Source organism: Argiope bruennichi, chromosome 6 (assembly GCF_947563725.1).
Source record: "Argiope bruennichi chromosome 6, qqArgBrue1.1, whole genome shotgun sequence".
In the NCBI taxonomy this organism is placed as follows: domain Eukaryota; kingdom Metazoa; phylum Arthropoda; class Arachnida; order Araneae; family Araneidae; genus Argiope; species Argiope bruennichi.
In genome coordinates this window covers 116,329,415-116,348,377 of record NC_079156.1, presented here as the reverse complement: position 1 = coordinate 116,348,377, position 18,963 = coordinate 116,329,415, and positions in this window count along the sequence as shown.

Here is an 18,963-nt window from a genome sequence, read left to right as displayed (position 1 = left end):
TTACTCCATTTTTTTCCAAAAAATGAGGGTAAATTTTAAGTGGAATTTTAATTGCTTTGCTTCCTTATTTACAATTTTTTTTATATGCAGTAGGAAATTTTTTTATATGCTGTAAGAGTTTTTTTAAACACAGTCGCGATTGATAGTAAAATTTCGTATTTATAATCAATAAGTTTACTTTTGTTTTCACAAGGTCTCGTGGCTTGGTGGTAAGGTCTCGGCTCGTGAACCGTTAGGTTTTAGGTTCGAGACCCGATTCTGTCGAAGACCCACCGTGTAAGGGGGTCTGTTGCACGTTAAATTCGTCAGGCCAAACGTCCTCCTGCAGGTGTGGTGTGGAGAGAGGGGGCCAACTTAGGTGTCGTCCTCGTCATCTGACGGCGGTTCAAAATTACGAGGTCCATCCCAAAATAGTTCTTAGTGTTGCTGTACAACAGAACGTTAATATAACTAAACTACTTTTTTTTTTTATAAAAAAGGTTTTTTTTTTTCCCAATGCAGAAACAACATCTCCTTTTTAGTGATTTTTGTGAAATATTGGGTTAAATAATCAAAGGTAATCAAAAGTTTACTGAATTTTTTTTCTAAAGATGAGGGTAAATTTTAAATGGAATTTTAATTAGTTCACTTCATTATTTAGAAAAATTTGCATTAAATAATATAATAAATTATCATTATTATAATTAATTTTAATTATAATAATATATTAAATAATATAAGAATAATGGCGTTTAGGATAGTATACAGACTTTTTTTAATTTAGAGTTACTAAACTTGGCACATATAGAGTTATAGTGCAGGGGGAATGCAGATCGGAGCAATTTATTTTTGAAATTTTAATTAGAATTTCAATTAGTTAAAAATTAAGCGAAATGTAGCCGTTTTCCCAAGGTAACTTCTGAAAATAGTACAATACAAAATGATTTCTACAGTATATTAAAATGCAAAAATTTCTTTCTTATTACACTAAATTTTTTTTTACCATACAACTTAATCTACTTTTAATTAGTTTTAATAAAACTTTTTAAACGATATATTTCATTGCTCAAGTGAAACTTAAATATTTCACATTGTTAACAAGTGAAACTTGACATTGTTGCTGCTAATATTTCGGCCTTGCTTTATTCCGCTGTTGGAACAAGGTATGAAAATTCGGTTAACTTTTCCATGTTCAGTATAAAGTAGGCTTTTAATAATTGCTTTGATATTGCCTTGCACTTAAAATTAAAATTTAACTTTTGAATCATACAGTAGTGAAAATTCTTTAAAATAGGCCTATTTCTAAATACTGCTGCTCTTTCCTTTGATATATTGGTTGTATTAGGATGTAGATAGAAAATTAGGGAAATATAAAATACGATAAAAAGAATGGTGCAAGTCTTTTTTAAAATAATTTCAGTTAAGTGAAGTCTAAAAATTTGAAGTCTAAGAATATTTTGCCGGTGAAACAATTGAAATTTTTAGCAACCATTAATCCCGGCGAACCAACTTGTCGCCAAACTCGCCAAGTATTAAAGGTGAAAATTTAATTTGCAATATCTAATTATAATATTATTTAATCATAGGTAACGAAATTTTCACTTTTTTTATTTAAAGTATATTATAAATAATTTCTACTCCAGTATTAACATAAAATATAACGTCCATGCCTCTCTGAGCGCAAGCATTAAAGTGTTTAAAACACCTTTTTATGTATTTGTTAGTCTGTCCGGACATTTGTTAGTCTATCCGTAGATGCCTGATAACTCGAAAACGCAAACAAAGAACACAACCACAGTTGGTTTGAGTTCTTGATACACAAATCTGCATCACATTTTGCTCCAATTCAGTCAAAGTAAAAAGCGGCAAAACTCAAAGACAGCTTTCTTTATTTGACTGCAAGACTTAAATAAACACAAAACAGCTCATATTGGCAATTTTAAAATAAAATATGAGGCAGAACGCTCCTGTCTTTGCTATCGGCAACAAGCCGAAGCCTTTAGGTTTCCGGCACATGTCTCACTTTTCGGAAATAAGGAAACGTCATTTGCTTCATCTTAACTTCAAATCGACATTACGAAATTTTTCGATATTACAAAATTTCCGAAGACTTTAAATCGAAGGAAGATTTAATTTTTTTTTCTGAGCAATAATTACATTTCTTAAAATACTAGACTTCTTTGCTGACCACCTAGTTCGATGGAGGAATTTATTATAATATATTTAATTAAATCATTTCATCAAATTTCCTGACATTAAAACTGTGTTATTTTAGTTATTATTCTTAAGCTCCATTCATTTAGAATATTAACTTTTCTAATGGAGACCAGTTCCACGACCATCAAAAGGTTATTTAAAACGCATACGCATTGTTCATATATTTTCTAAATTTTGTTGCATAGTAAATTCGTTTTTTTTTTAATATTGTTTTGTAAACTATACAAATTAGGCAGATATAAAATCGCTAAATATTGAAATATCGTTACAAAGACATTTTTTTAAATTTTAAAACAGTATAAAATTTATTTTGGGGCAATATGATATTCGGAAGTTATCGCTTGCAAATGTGAAGATTATGCTTAATTTTCAATTAATAAAAATTTTAATTAAAATTTCACAAAAAAAATCATTACAAAATGCACATTTTCCCCTTCCAAAATATATATTTACTAAGTTTGAAAACACTAGGTCAAAGGTCTGGCCATAGAGCGCTAGCACGCACGCACGCACACACACATCTTTATTATTAGCAAAGACACAGAATAGTCTTTGCAATGCCTTTTCTTAGTATACAAAAGAATGGTTTCTTTCCTCTGAGCAGGTCAAACTGAAATCAATTTCAAATGAATTCCTTCATTTGAAAGCGTAAATACTATTTATTTTAAATCTACCACATTATTGTGTGAATTAAGTGAAAGATTATAAGTCAATATTCGCAAAAAGTAACTTAATATATAGTGAAAATTAAAAATAGCGCCTTCATCGAAATATTCTGCATTCTTTTCTCCTGTACGTACAAAGCGTAAATACTATTTATTTTAAATCTACCACATTATTGCGTGAATTAAGTGAAAAATTATAAGTCAATATTCGCAAAAAGTAACTTAATATATAGTGAAAATTAAAAATAGCGCCTTCATCGAAATATTCTGCATTCTTTTCTCCTGTACGTACAAAGCGTAAATACTATTTATTTTAAATCTACCACATTATTGCGTGAATTAAGTGAAAAATTATAAGTCAATATTCGCAAAAAGTAACTTAATATATAGTGAAAATTAAAAATAGCGCCTTCATCGAAATATTCTGCATTCTTTTCCCCTGTACGTACAAAGCGTAAATACTATTTATTTTAAATCTACCACATTATTGTGTGAATTAAGTGAAAAATTATAAGTCAATATTCGCAAAAAGTAACTTAATATATAGTGAAAATTAAAAATAGCGCCTTCATCGAAATATTCTGCATTCTTTTCTCCTATACGTACAAAGCGTAAATACTATTTATTTTAAATCTACCACATTATTGCGTGAATTAAGTGAAAAATTATAAGTCAATATTTGCAAAAAGTAACTTAATATATAGTGAAAATTAAAAATAGCGCCTTCATCGAAATATTCTGCATTCTTTTCCCCTGTACGTACAAAGCGTAAATACTATTTATTTTAAATCTACCACATTATTGTGTGAATTAAGTGAAAAATTATAAGTCAATATTCGCAAAAAGTAACTTAATATATAGTGAAAATTAAAAATAGCGCCTTCATCGAAATATTCTGCATTCTTTTCTCCTGTACGTACAAAGCGTAAATACTATTTATTTTAAATCTACCACATTATTGCGTGAATTAAGTGAAAAATTATAAGTCAATATTCGCAAAAAGTAACTTAATATATAGTGAAAATTAAAAATAGCGCCTTCATCGAAATATTCTGCATTCTTTTCTCCTGTACGTACAAAGCGTAAATACTATTTATTTTAAATCTACCACATTAATGTGTGAATTAAGTGAAAAATTATGTCAATATTCGCAAAAAGTAACTTAATATATAGTGAAAATTAAAAATAGCGCCTTCATCGAAATATTCTGCATTCTTTTCTCCTGTACGTACAAAGCGTAAATACTATTTATTTTAAATCTACCACATTATTGCGTGAATTAAGTGAAAAATTATAAGTCAATATTTGCAAAAAGTAACTTAATATATAGTGAAAATTAAAAATAGCGCCTTCATCGAAATATTCTGCATTCTTTTCCCCTGTACGTACAAAGCGTAAATACTATTTATTTTAAATCTACCACATTATTGTGTGAATTAAGTGAAAAATTATAAGTCAATATTCGCAAAAAGTAACTTAATATATAGTGAAAATTAAAAATAGCGCCTTCATCGAAATATTCTGCATTCTTTTCTCCTGTACGTACAAAGCGTAAATACTATTTATTTTAAATCTACCACATTATTGCGTGAATTAAGTGAAAAATTATAAGTCAATATTTGCAAAAAGTAACTTAATATATAGTGAAAATTAAAAATAGCGCCTTCATCGAAATATTCTGCATTCTTTTCTCCTGTACGTACAAAGCGTAAATACTATTTATTTTAAATCTACCACATTATTGCGTGAATTAAGTGAAAAATTATAAGTCAATATTCGCAAAAAGTAACTTAATATATAGTGAAAATTAAAAATAGCGCCTTCATCGAAATATTCTGCATTCTTTTCTCCTGTACGTACAAAGCGTAAATACTATTTATTTTAAATCTACCACATTATTGCGTGAATTAAGTGAAAAATTATAAGTCAATATTTGCAAAAAGTAACTTAATATATAGTGAAAATTAAAAATAGCGCCTTCATCGAAATATTCTGCATTCTTTTCCCCTGTACGTACAAAGCGTAAATACTATTTATTTTAAATCTACCACATTATTGTGTGAATTAAGTGAAAAATTATAAGTCAATATTCGCAAAAAGTAACTTAATATATAGTGAAAATTAAAAATAGCGCCTTCATCGAAATATTCTGCATTCTTTTCCCCTGTACGTACAAAGCGTAAATACTATTTATTTTAAATCTACCACATTATTGTGTGAATTAAGTGAAAAATTATAAGTCAATATTCGCAAAAAGTAACTTAATATATAGTGAAAATTAAAAATAGCGCCTTCATCAAAATATTCTGCATTCTTTTCTCCTGTACGTTCACTCCGCATGCTCAAAACGCTCCTTTGATTTTCAGTATTTAGATTTGTATGACAAGCTTACCTGTAAAGGCTTTCGTACATTTTATATTGGGTCCTCGCACATGTATAGGAATTTCAAGCATTGGGAAAGCCGAAGTAGTAGAGAGATTACTATTGTCTTGCCAATGCAGATACCTTTTTACCAGAAATAGATATCTCATATTTTATATTTCCAATTGAAAACTGATTGCAACACATAGATCCCCTAATACACTCAATATAATTAGGCTAACAATAAATCGCTGATCCACATTATTTAGAAAATGTATTAAATATGCTCTAATAATAATTTTATTAACTAAATCAATCACACTCAGGACATCTCAGATTTGAAGATAAGAAGTTGTCATATAAGTAAGCAGGTTCTCTCTTCCCCTGTGAGAGAAAAATGTTATGGGACTGAGTTGCTTTAATACCGATGTCGAATCGTACCTCCTTCATGAAGGATGGATACATGAGCTGTGCCATAATGGAGGCTATTTTGCGTTTACATTAGTGTCTGACTGTGCTGTCGTGGCAGTTGGATTATTCAGTTCAAGCCGAATGAATTAATATGTCGTGACGTAGCTCTATTCTGGTTATTAACGAAATCTTAATGAACGGCTATAGACGTCATTTCCTATTGTTCCCAAAAAATTTGACGACTGTAGCCATCCTATGTATAGTGGGTTAGGTCATATTTAGAATGTCAAAAATAATGAACTGCATATTAGCATTATGTGTTACTTTCATATTTCATAAAATATCAGTGAAAAAAATGCTGCTATGAATCTTCTAAACATGTCCGTTTGTTTGATGATATCAACAAAAGATTATTTTCTTGCAGAATAAATTGCCTGAAAAATCATGCTGTGGCTTTTTTCCCCCACTTAAATCTTAGATTCGTGGTATTGAAATTATCACTTAGAAAAGTAGGATGGGACAGATTCCTGATAGAAAAGATAATTGCAATGAAAATTGTTCTCAGAAAAACTCAATTCGGGTGATATTTTAAAAAAATAAGAAAATCATTTGTTACTTATTTCATCTCATAATAGGAAACAGAAAAATCAAGTTACAAATTTCTAGGAAACAATCATTAGAAGCTTCATTCCTTTGTGACTAATGGATGATTCAGTAGAATTAAGTTTCATTTGTACTTAGAATCACGAAGGTTTTTTTTTTTTTTTTTGAGAAATAGTTTTCTCTAATTTACTCTTGTAAATTAGAGAACTCTAATTAATAAACTCAAAGATAGGATGGGATTAGCACCGTGAGAGGATGACGCAGTAATTAGCGGTCAGGTTTTAGGCAGAAGACCTTGGGTTTGAGACTCGATTTCTAATAATTATGTTTCCTATATGAATCATGTAGGCCTTTTATTCTTTAATGTGATATATTTTATATATTGTGAATATTCCTTCTCTCATTGATTTAAATAGATGCTTTATAAGTTTACCACTACAACAGTTCCCCTGATTTGATTTCGGAAAAATTTACAGATGCAAATAAGATGCAGAAAACACAGATAAGCATTTCTTCAGAAAATTGCAGAAGCGTTGAAACATAGTCCTGACACATTTTCTAAAAAGTCGTCTCCAAGGTAAAGTTAGATTAAGATAAAACAAAATACATAAATCAATGAACGATACGTTTGCAGTTTATAAAATACTAGCCAATTTTGGCTACCAGGTGATTCTACAGGATTAATAGTCACTAAATTTTAATATTTTTGTAATATGCTCTTAATAGATTTTTCAGCAAAATATTTTTAAGTTTCACATTTTGGTAGATAAATAATTCATACTATTTCAGAAGCCTTACGTCGCTATATTTATTATATTATATTATATATTTGCCTCCGGAATTCTTACGTTTATTTGCCATCGGAATTGCTACGTATTACGTATTGTTCGGAATTCTTACGTATTTTGTATTCTTATTGAAAAAAGTGCTGAAAATGTGTTTTTTTTTTAATTATGAAATATAAAAAAAGTTTATAAGGCAAAAGATATTTCTTTAATTTTTAGATGATATAATAATTATTTTTGTACTATAATACTGTTTGCGATTTTTATCAATAGCTTTAGCCTTCTTTCTGTGTTTTTCTATTATCATTGGTGATACACTTAATATGCGTTCAGGAGCCTTACGTATATTTGTATTCTTACTGAACAATATGCTTAAAATATTTTTTTTAAAAAGTTGAAATATAGAAAGAAATTATAAGTAAAAAATGGTATCATTAAAATGTTTTTTTTTAATTTTTAAATCATGAAAAATTATTTTTTACTATAATATTAATAGTGACTTTTATCTATAGCTTTTGTATTCTTTCTATGTTTTTATGTTATCATTCGTGATACATTTCTATGTTTTTATGTTATCATTCGTGATACATTTCTATGTTTTTATGTTATCATTCGTGATACATTTCTATGTTTTTATGTTATCATTCGTGATACATTTAATATTCGTTCAGAATTCTTACTTGTCTTTGTTTTATTGTTAAACAATATGCTTAAAAAATATATTTTTTAAATAATGAAATATAGAAAAAAAATTATAAAAAAAATGACATCATTAAAAAGATTTTTTTTTTTAAATTTTTAAATGATGAAAAATTATTTTTTACTATAATATTAATAGTGACTTTTATCTATAGCTTTTGTATTCTTTCTATGTTTTTATGTTATCATTCGTGATACATTTCTATGTTTTTATGTTATCATTCGTGATACATTTCTATGTTTTTATGTTATCATTCGTGATACATTTCTATGTTTTTATGTTATCATTCGTGATACATTTCTATGTTTTTATGTTATCATTCGTGATACATTTAATATTCGTTCAGAATTCTTACTTGTCTTTGTATTATTGTTAAACAATATGCTTAAAAAATATATTTTTTAAATAATGAAATATAGAAAAAAAATTATAAAAAAATGACATCATTAAAAAGATTTTTTTTTTAATTTTTAAATGATGAAAAATTATTTTTTACTATAATATTAATAGTGACTTTTATCTATAGCTTTTGTATTCTTTCTATGTTTTTATGTTATCATTCGTGATACATTTAATATTCGTTCAGAATTCTTACTTGTCTTTGTATTATTGTTAAACAATATGCTTAAAAAATATATTTTTTAAATAATGAAATATAGAAATCCCAAAGAAAATATTCTCGTTACAGTTTAGGTCAAGTACTGTTTCAACACACACTATCGTGTAACGGATGTATTTACGTACCATTTTAGCAATGAGGGGGAAATTGGGTCAAAAAGAAAACAATATTGACCACACAAATGACAATCAGCACGTCCTCAAGCTCTAGAGGACATGGTGTCTTAACAATTGACAAAAGTCATCGCAAAGCGTTGTCAAAAATAAAAAGATATCGAGTCCAGTGGTATCAGTTAACCACCTGATACATTTCAGATCGATAGCAACGACATCCTTTTCGTAATGATTTCGAAAGTACTGAGAAATCGAGAGCGATTTCTAAGAAACCGAAAGTGGCCTGTGCAGTAATCTACCTTGACCTACTTGAGCCTTTCTGACTCGAACGAATTTCACATTTTTCAACATCATGAATGAAATTTATCAATGAAATAATAGAAAGTGACAGAAAAGAATTCGGCAGAAAAACAAAACATGAAATAAAAATATATGCTCATTTTAATCCGGATGATATTTTAGATTAAAATTAGCTAAATAGTATTAATTCTATTCCAAGTGTGTTTGTGTGTGAAAAATACCAAGTATGAATATTAATTTTTTTAAAAGGTTACAATTCAAGTACATTAAATCCAATCTGTCTTCAAATACAAAAGATCAATATGTTAGAAAAGTAGGTTCGTAATACATCAGAATATATTCAAACTGCATAAAATATAATTATTTAAATATCATTTAGACCACTTTGCTAGCATTACTAAAGGTTTGCAAATTAGCTGTTGGGCCCTGTTTGGAGTGGGTATCTTATATATATTAAACTATGTATACCTTAAATAAAAATGAAGTACTGATTTTACAATCTAGCTATTTTAAAACGTCACAGAAATTTTTTTTTCGTATTCATTTTTTAGGAAATATATTTCATATTTATTCTATTTCATGCAGGCATGTGAGGAAAATTACACTTTTATGGCTTTAATTTGCAGTAATAGTTAACTTATTTTTTTTTTAATTTGAACTTTTGTCAACGTGATTGCAACACGTTGACATAAGGTAATTTTTCCCCTGCCGTTCGTGCAGGTTAAATTTTATTTTTATTTGTCGCAAAATAAATTGTTGAAAATATGGCTAAAATATTTTTTTTAAAAGTCACTAAAGGTAAAAACTTAATTTGCAGATTAAAATATTGATATCATAAATAATTTTTTAAACTTCAACTTGATGTAAAAATCATTTTTGTGCTATAATACTTTCGAACGTTATCTCGAAAAAATGCCATAATTTCGTTTAACTTTTAATTAATCAAAATTCTAATTAAATATTCAAAAAACTACTCCTAGTTTTACATTCCCGATCTCTGAGGTAAACATGTGACAGATTTGGTAGGTAGATTTAGGTCAAACAGTAGCGTCTAATAAGGCGCTACTGTTGTAACACTTAAATAAGGACAAAAATTGCGCAGAATCGTTAAAATTTATTAAATTACAAAATGTACTGCTTCAAAATTTTAATTATCTTATCTTTTTTTAGTTTTATTCAGGTCATTATTTTAAGATTTACATCTAATTTAAGGAAAAACGATCGAAATACCTTTACTCGTTGATTTTTAATTAACTATTTTCTTGATGAATTCAAAAGCTTTCATTGTGTTATGTGGGGATGGGGATATGTTAGATAACTTTTACTTCATTGATTTGTCAAGCACCTGATTTGGACAATGAGGAATCATGAAAATAATTTTTATTTAATCTTCCTGTCGACATGAGTACGACAGAGTTAGACTAAAGAAGAACTTCGTTTTATATATTTCTGTCATAGAGCATTACGTAAGTGTGACTTTGGCTATTCTTGCAGCTCTTTTGAATGAACTGTTTGCCAGCATTTGTAATTCGAGGCAATAATCGAAAGTACATCTGTTATTTACTACTGCCTGTCTTCTTCCAATTTACTATTGCTTGACAACGGATTTTAAAATCCTCCGCGCTTTTGCGCATGCCTTAGGATTGGTTTATTTCTTCAAAATAGGAGTGAGAGGAAAGATGAGGAAGGGATGTTTACATTTAACAATAAAATAAACTTGAATTATTCACAGATTGAATTAAAATAATGCGGTTAGAAATGGCACGAAATTCACATACATGTGGAAAAAAATTGAACAAAAAAGTGTCTAATAGAACGAAAATCAAGGTCAAAGAATGACGAAGAATTTCGGAAATGCTCTCACCCCTCAGCGTCTCTCCCCTTAATGAGATAGAATCGTCGAAAAGTGGTCGTCTCAGAGAAATGAAATGAATGATACTCTTTGCTTTGACAGGCATATTATCATTCTCTGATCAACTTTACCGAGAATTCTGTTATAAAAAAGGGATTTTTTTCGCTTTTCCGCTTTTTTTTTCCCATCTCTTCAAACATTCATTATTGTTATATAATTTAATGTTCTATTTTTTCTGTAATCATTTTATATATCTGCATCTGTTTAGCATCTTACTTTCGACATTGTTAGATCTGTTGGTTAAGAGCTTCAAGTTCAACTTCTCCGCTATTCATCCCTAAAATCGTGAACGAGGCATGCGCGACTGTTGATTTAAAGCTTTGTTATATATTCTTTTCCTTGTTGTTGAAAAAATAATTATTTCAAGAATAATGGAATTTAGCTGCAAACAGATGCATTTCATTATTCTTGAAACTTTCGGCAACATTAAAACACCCTTCTTGAGTCGATTGGATTAAATATTGGAACTTGTTCTTTAGAGAAAAGGTTGATAATTATATATTTATATATTTGAAAGCGGACTTGTAAAACCAAGCCATTCCGTAACATTTTTTGAGGTAATTTACACAATAATGATACATTATTAACGTCTTATGATGTGTCATTATCACTATGTTTAAGAATTCCCTATCACTATATTTATTCACTATCATATTTGTCACTATATTTAAGAATTACCTTTTCAACATAGTCATTTTTTTAACAGATAATTACATTCTCAAAATCCTACTTATTCTCATTATGAACAACTAATTCTCTTTTTAAATTCGTATAATCGGCTGTATCCAACAATATATTTATGGAGCTGTTTTCTAGTTACTTTTAATTTTATTTTCGATCATTGAATTTAGAATTTCATTTCATTTTCATTGTAGCTATCAGCTGCCATTAAAGCCTCTAGCATTCTTTTGAAAGCGCACTGCGTCTGACAACTTTAAAATTTAAATCAATTAAATTAAATTTTTAGTTTAAAATTTAAATCAAATTGTTCTCACCGATACATATGTTGCATATTCATGCCGTAAAATAAAAATAAAAGAAATAGATTCAGGTTCGCTTTTAAAATTATATTAAAATCCAGCGCCATTATCATAGATATTCTATCAAAGTAAATTTTAAATTAAATTCTTACAAATTCTGTTGCCAGATGAAATTCAGTGTTAGTTTGATTATAGATGAAATTTGGAAAAATTACCATAAAACATAGCAATGTTATTCTTTGTGCTCTTCTTGTGTTGCTGAAAATTTTCATCAAATTTATTATGCCGATTTATATATATGTTACGATTAATCGATTATTATTTATATTACCAGGGAAAACTTTAGTATTAATGTGAGCGAGAGTAATGAATAGATTTATCACATTCATGTCTATTTTTAATATTTACCCAGGTAATTGCTGCATAATGAAAACTTATTTACATAGATCATAAAATATATAAATAATTGGCTTCAATTTCTGTTATTCTTATTCAATTTATTTTTCATATTTTTTTTATCAAAAATATTCTATTAGGCAGTATTAGAGTTCAATGAACATAATTTCATAACCAGAAAATTGAATTTATTCGTCATTCTCATAGACGCTAACGGTATCTCATTTAACATTGAATTCCATTCGATTTGTGCAAGTTTGAGGTTCGAACTCGCAACGTTAGGGTTCATAGCCGAGTAGCAAAGCCACTAGACAAAAGACTCTTTTCCGGAGGTTGTTATCTGGCTTATGAAGTTACGACCACAATACTCCCCCTCCAGTGAGTCGGTGGAGTTTATCGCGCCAGTTATGGAGAGCGACGAACGTGATTATCGCACCAGGCGTTATGGCGACTGACGAACGTGTTATCGCTTCAAGCATTATGGTGAGTGGTTATTGCCAGTAGATGGAGTCACGGCAGCTGAACGAAGGATACGATTGTTCAGAATTAGGGTTACCAATGTGCAAGTTTGAGGTTCGAACTCGCAGCGTTAGGGTTCATAGACAAGTAACAAAGCTACTGGACAAAAAGTGTACACTCTCTTTCGGAGGTTGCTATCTGGATTATGAAGTTACCACAGCAGATTAAAGTGCCAACTATTGAGAAAAAAAGGAACTAGCAGGAAATTCATCATTCTCATGTAACAGAAACGGAATAATCCTTGTTATCAGGAAAACTACGAAAAGAATAACTAAGTATTTATAATATCATTTTCCGACGAATACTATTTGATTCATGATTAAATAATTACTTTCGATACGTTACTAATATCACCATACTAAGATTTTTAAAAATACTGCATAATCTTTTTTTTTTCCCTCACTAAAGCATTTTCTTTTATTTTTATACTATTGCCGGTATTTATGACCCGGAAACAATCGATTTCACGATTGCTAAATTCGAAAAACATGACAGAAAATCCATAAGATAATATTTTTTGTCAGAAATTTGTCCGCCATAATTCAGATTAATTCAGTCAACAAGTTCCTTGCTTCTGGTTTGCCGAAAACCACGACCTACGACAAGACAATACCAAATAAATTTTATACCTAAAAAAAAGCACAATATTTTTAACTCAAACATTAGCAAATTAACCATTAGCTGAAAATTTTACACCCAAATCTACCAACTGTAATGGACCACGCAGTCTTATTTAGAGGGTATTCAAAATTCCCCAAGATCAAATCAACCGTTCTGACAGTAAATAACTTCATATAACTTCAAAAAAATCTGAGAAAACTGACTGTAAAATTATTGTAGAGAAACAATCCTGAAGATGGCGCCACAAGTATCTTCATCTGTTTTATCGTAGAAATCGAAAGAACTGCAGACTTAACTGATGTATTTATGTTCATCTGAGAAACTAAGAAAATCCTTAATATTATTAAATAGAATATATATCTATTAATATATAAATATTAAAAAATATTCAAAAAGAAAAAAAAATCAGACGTTGTTCATCTTGGTGGAAGAGCTTTTGAAGACCTCTAAATGAATTGTCCAGACCCTCTTGTGTCGTTAGATGTGGAATTCGTCTCTTAAGTCCTCTTTTTTCCCCTTTAATACTTTTTACCATCCCCACATTTTTCTTACTACTCCTAATTATCAAAATTTCTTCCAATTAACATTTTTCTGACACAACTAACACATTCTGAGTTTATAAAAAAATCCGTGTCGTGCATCTGTGGAAATAACATTATGGAATGAAGATTTAAATTTTTAACTAGGGACCTCTTTAGATTGTTTCACTGGCTGAGATTTTTATTAATATAAAAAGTAAAAGTAAATTCGAACTACATTTGCAGCATTAAAAAATGAGTTGATTTGTTTGTAGATCACTAAAATAAATTAAAATATTTGGATGTATGCAATCTGTTAAATTGATTTTACTCTAGTAAAAAAATTCTTTCACATCATATAATTTATTATTATTTTAACTCATCAGAAAATTAAATAAATTTTTAATAAAGTTACATTTACTCTTATTCAATATATAAAAATTAAAAATGGTTAAAGAATGCCCATTTTGAAGATCAAATCATTTGGCAAGTCGATTTTCTGATTCTTTTTGAAATCTATAAGCCTGTTAAACATCTTTATTTTATCTTGCAGATAGGTTAGACCATTGTTTTAGTCGTATATTCTGCCATTAGAGATATTATTCAAACAAATATTATTCAAATTGAAGAGATATTATTCAAATTGAAAGAAGTATTTCATTTTCATTGCATTGGGACTTACGGAAACGTTATTTAATGAAAGTCTTTGCTGTAAAATTCTGAATTCAATTGCTTGATCTGCTCTAAACATGTTAAGCAAAGGTAAGAAAGAAATCATCTTCTGCGAATCGGATGATATAAAGGTAAGTAATAACCTACGTTCATATCCGATTCGTATCTTTATCGTTTTATAGTAATCGCTATTTCCTATCGACGTCAAGGCAGAAACCGGAATGTCAAAGAATATAAAGTCCTATTTTTCAATTGTGTTGTTGTGGTAAGTTCATAATTTTTTTTGTTGTAATTAATTAATAATTTAAATAATGAAATTTTTTAATAGATCATGTTTTTAAAACGGACTAAAAAAGCACAAGCGGCAATTTTCAAGATAATTCTGTATAGTGATAGAAGAAATTATTTTATATTTTTAAATCCATTTTTAAAATGTGGAACATTTAAGTTTTTTCCAATAATTATTTTCTGCTTTTTAGTTTTGTATGGGTGAAAGTTTCCAATCATTTTTAAATTAGCTCTCCTGTGAGTTAACGATTTGTCATAGCGCCATCTATCAGTAATAAAAGCCTTTAAACGATTGTAAAATTTGCGCTGAACAAAAAAAGCAAGAAGGCCATGAAGTTCTGAGCTATGTTTATATTTTCAAATATCTAGCTCAAACGGAAGTTAATTTAAAATCGATTGTAAAATTATAAAAAAATGAAGAAAGAATAAATAATAAAGAAAGCGAGTTAATAAAAATGGGTCAATAAAAAGATGTATAAAATGCATTTTGATATTGCAGATTTAGATTCCTACAGATTTTGCACTATAAATTCGTTTGACATACGTTATACAAAATGTATTTATTGTATAACAGTTAATGGTTGTTGACTTATAATTAAATCACATTATATTTTGGGAATAACTACATCAGACTAAAATAAGTGTTAAATTAAAGTGACTGCTTGCAAGCGAAGTTGAAAAATATGGATTATTGAAAAAAACGAAGTAGTAATTTTATCTCTCTTTTAGATAAAAATAAAAAAATTATCAAATTTAGAATGAAATCCAGCAACTCTTACAGTAAAGGTAAAGTTGCAATGTAAGTGTGATGTAATAGCAAAAATTAAAAAAAAAAATATGCTTGCTAAATACCAATCGTATATTAAATGAAAGAAAAAAAAAAGAATATGAAAACAAAGCATGATCACAATTTTTTGTCTTTCAGTTTTTCAGATGTAAATGTCAGTCCTTTCCTGACTTCTTCCTGCCTCTGCCTTGTTTCTTTAAATCTTTGCTTTAAGAAAAAGGTTGTTGCTGATTCTATTATTGATCAACATTTCTGTGGGTCAAGTATGTTGACTTCATCTGCTCTTTCCCAATTAACAAAAATGCCCAACAACACTGTTACGATATGTTCATGATATTGTCCAACTTTTAAACACCAAACAACATCAGGGAATATTGTACGATATCTTGTGCTAATAATACAATAAAATAATTATACCAACTGGATTTATTTAACCTGTTCCTGACATTCTAACAGATGCAATTCTGTTCAAAGAGAAGAAAATTCCAATCAAGTATGGACTACACTGGGATACACTGTATGGGATACACTGAAATGGCCCACTAGTATTTAATATAAGAAAGAGTATCATTGGAAGTGCATGTTCGCATTGCGTATTGAAACAAAACCAACTTGATTGTTGAAAAATTGTAGTTGGATTAAGTCGAAAAATTAGCAAACTTTCCGACTTATCTTCATAAATTTCGATACTGAGAAGATTGATGGAGGGCTAATCATTTGAGTTAATAGATTTCATTATGATTCATGACTAATATTCATAGCTTTCCATACCAGCATATTTCTTTAACACTTTCGTTGCCATGAATCATGCCTGTGTTTCGAACCACTATCTAATAAGATGCTTACTTCTCACAGGCGATTCAGACGATGAACAACGAGATTTTTTTTAAAAAAAAGGAGATTTAACACATTCATTGAGAAGCTGAAAATTGGAATTTGGACTATATAGCATATAGGAAGAATAACAAGCGTTAGACCGAGCTTTGCTAGCGGTTCTTTAAAAAGCCATTTTTTTTATCGGGAACATTCTTTTTTCAATTGGAAAGATATAGTTCGCTCGTATGGATGATGATAATTGCTAGAATGGCTACAAATTTTCCACGATCATTTAACCGACAGTAATAATATATTCATTAAGAGTTCTGATAACTAATTTTATTCCTTTGATTATGCCTGGTTTAACACGCAAATATCTGAGCAGCATAACAAAAGTGTTCAAACAATTCAAAAGAAAAATTTCTTAGGAACTGATGAGAAAATATCAAGAGCATTTTTGAATTCTTCTCAACCATTTCAGACTTTCCTTTGAATGGCAACTTTTAATGTGTCTGCAGTGGAGCCTGTCTTCTTTCATCATGAAATTTCGTTCAAGAAGCATCTGTTAGATCTTGTTGTTCAACTTGAATTTAGCTGAGGAAAAAAAGAAATCGCAATGCAATGAGTTGCATGCAGTTTTCATACTCTGGTATAGCTGATTTTTTCATGTTTTCAAATTTCAGTTTATAAAGGAATTTTATAAAAGATCTTTAACGCCATTTTTAATGCATTAGAGCTCTGAAATATTAAACGGTTATATGCTCTAAATGGCATTATATCATAATAAAATTGTCAGAATTTAATTTTTAATGAATGCATTCTTTTAAAATTAATTTTTATTTTATATCATAGAGTACATTATTTTGTAGTGAATGCGAGAAAAAAATTAATACAAAGTTATATTATATACATTTATGTTAAAGAAATTTCATTAAAATAAAAAATATATATATAAAAGTACGATTTTAATTCTTCTTACGATTCAGAATTTAATTCTGTTTCAAACTTTTTCCAGATTGTAGTGCATTTCCTATTTATAAGAATGTAATCCATAGCCTTACAGCTACAAAAGGGAGTTGGCCATATATGGTAAGCAGAATCAAACTTCAGACAAAGTTTCATTTTTACATTCGACCTCAGGAGAAGTCTTCGCGAGACCATAAACAATTTAAAGTTAAAAATAAAAAGATGAAAAAAAGGACTTAATAAATAATAATAAAGACAAAGAATCATACATAATAATAATGCAATCCTGGTAAAAGCAGGTTAAAAAAATATACACGGAAAAAAGATGACAATGAAAATTGCCATTTATGTTTTATTCCTTGCCTATGCGATTTCGATCTTCAATATTCATTGCCTACACGATTTAGAGCTTCAAAACCCCCTAACCAAAACAACATCATGTTCTCGCATGATAATAAATAAATTTTGTGAGAAATAAAATAATATGTTTATTTAATGTCGGATGATTTTTATTGGACTGTATCCTGAATAGAAGAAGTTAACAATTTATTTATATTTAAAACGGTGGGAAACGGGGTCACAGTGGAATATTTCGGACATTCTTTAACTTTTTTTTACGTATATTCCTCAAAATATTTCCTTATATCCATAATATGATAATAATTCAGCATATGTGATCATTCCCAAATATATGAAGGAAGTGTCGTAGAAGATAGCGAATTATGAGAGGAAAAGTCATAAATATAAAAAGGATTGGCCGTAAGTTAAAGTTCTCGGGGATTTTACGACTATGTTTTTGTTGCATCTTCACATAATGATGTTATTTTGCATTCCTTTATTTTACTGGTGTTGTTTTATAGATTCAACAGAAAGCTTGCGGAAGCTCTGCTAAAGAAACCCGTATGAAACAACTTTCCGTTTTTAAAAATCTAAAGGGAAAAAAAACAAAAGAAGTCGTTTAATTAATGATGTCCAGGAAACTTCTCAGGTTGTGAGGTCCAAGTGCATTGTACTTGCCACACTCTCCTCTTGGTCGATTCTGTTCAGAAAGGCAATACATTTGGAAAGTAAAGAATTCGCAATCTTTCTATAAAAATTTATTTCTGCTATCACTTTTTATCTTCAGAAAACGCACTGAAAATTTAAAAAAAAGTAAAAAGTATTTGAAATATACAAATTTTACACCGTTTTAACAAATGAAACACACAAACGATTTCAATATGTAGAAATAAGAATTTAAAGAGTACCACCATTAGTAACGAATCTGAAAAATTCAAAAGATCATTCTGAGGGATTGTTTTTCACAGCAACATTAATGATTTTGCATGAAAAAAATAACGTTTCTTTAATCGTTTTTTTAGGAATATTTGTAACTTCTTTTGTAGTTCTCTTTCTTCAGATAAATTGCTTATGGACAATTATCCCTTCATTCTTTTGTTTGTGAACAGTAGCCTTCAGTTCTTCAGTATGATTTAGTACTACGCCAATGAATGATTATAATTTCACTCTTTGGAATCCTTTATCTTCAATGATGTAAATGAACATTTATTCTCCTAAACGATAACATCACTGTTGTTGTTAGTTGTTACTTAAGGCACTTGCCATAGACAAGCCTGCTGATGAAGTCAGCGATTTATGCCGAGTTTGCGCGGTAGCCTGTGAAGGTAGAAGTCTGACTTCTAGTCATATGAATATGACCCTCTCACATTTACAATACCTTTTTACGGGGGGAGGA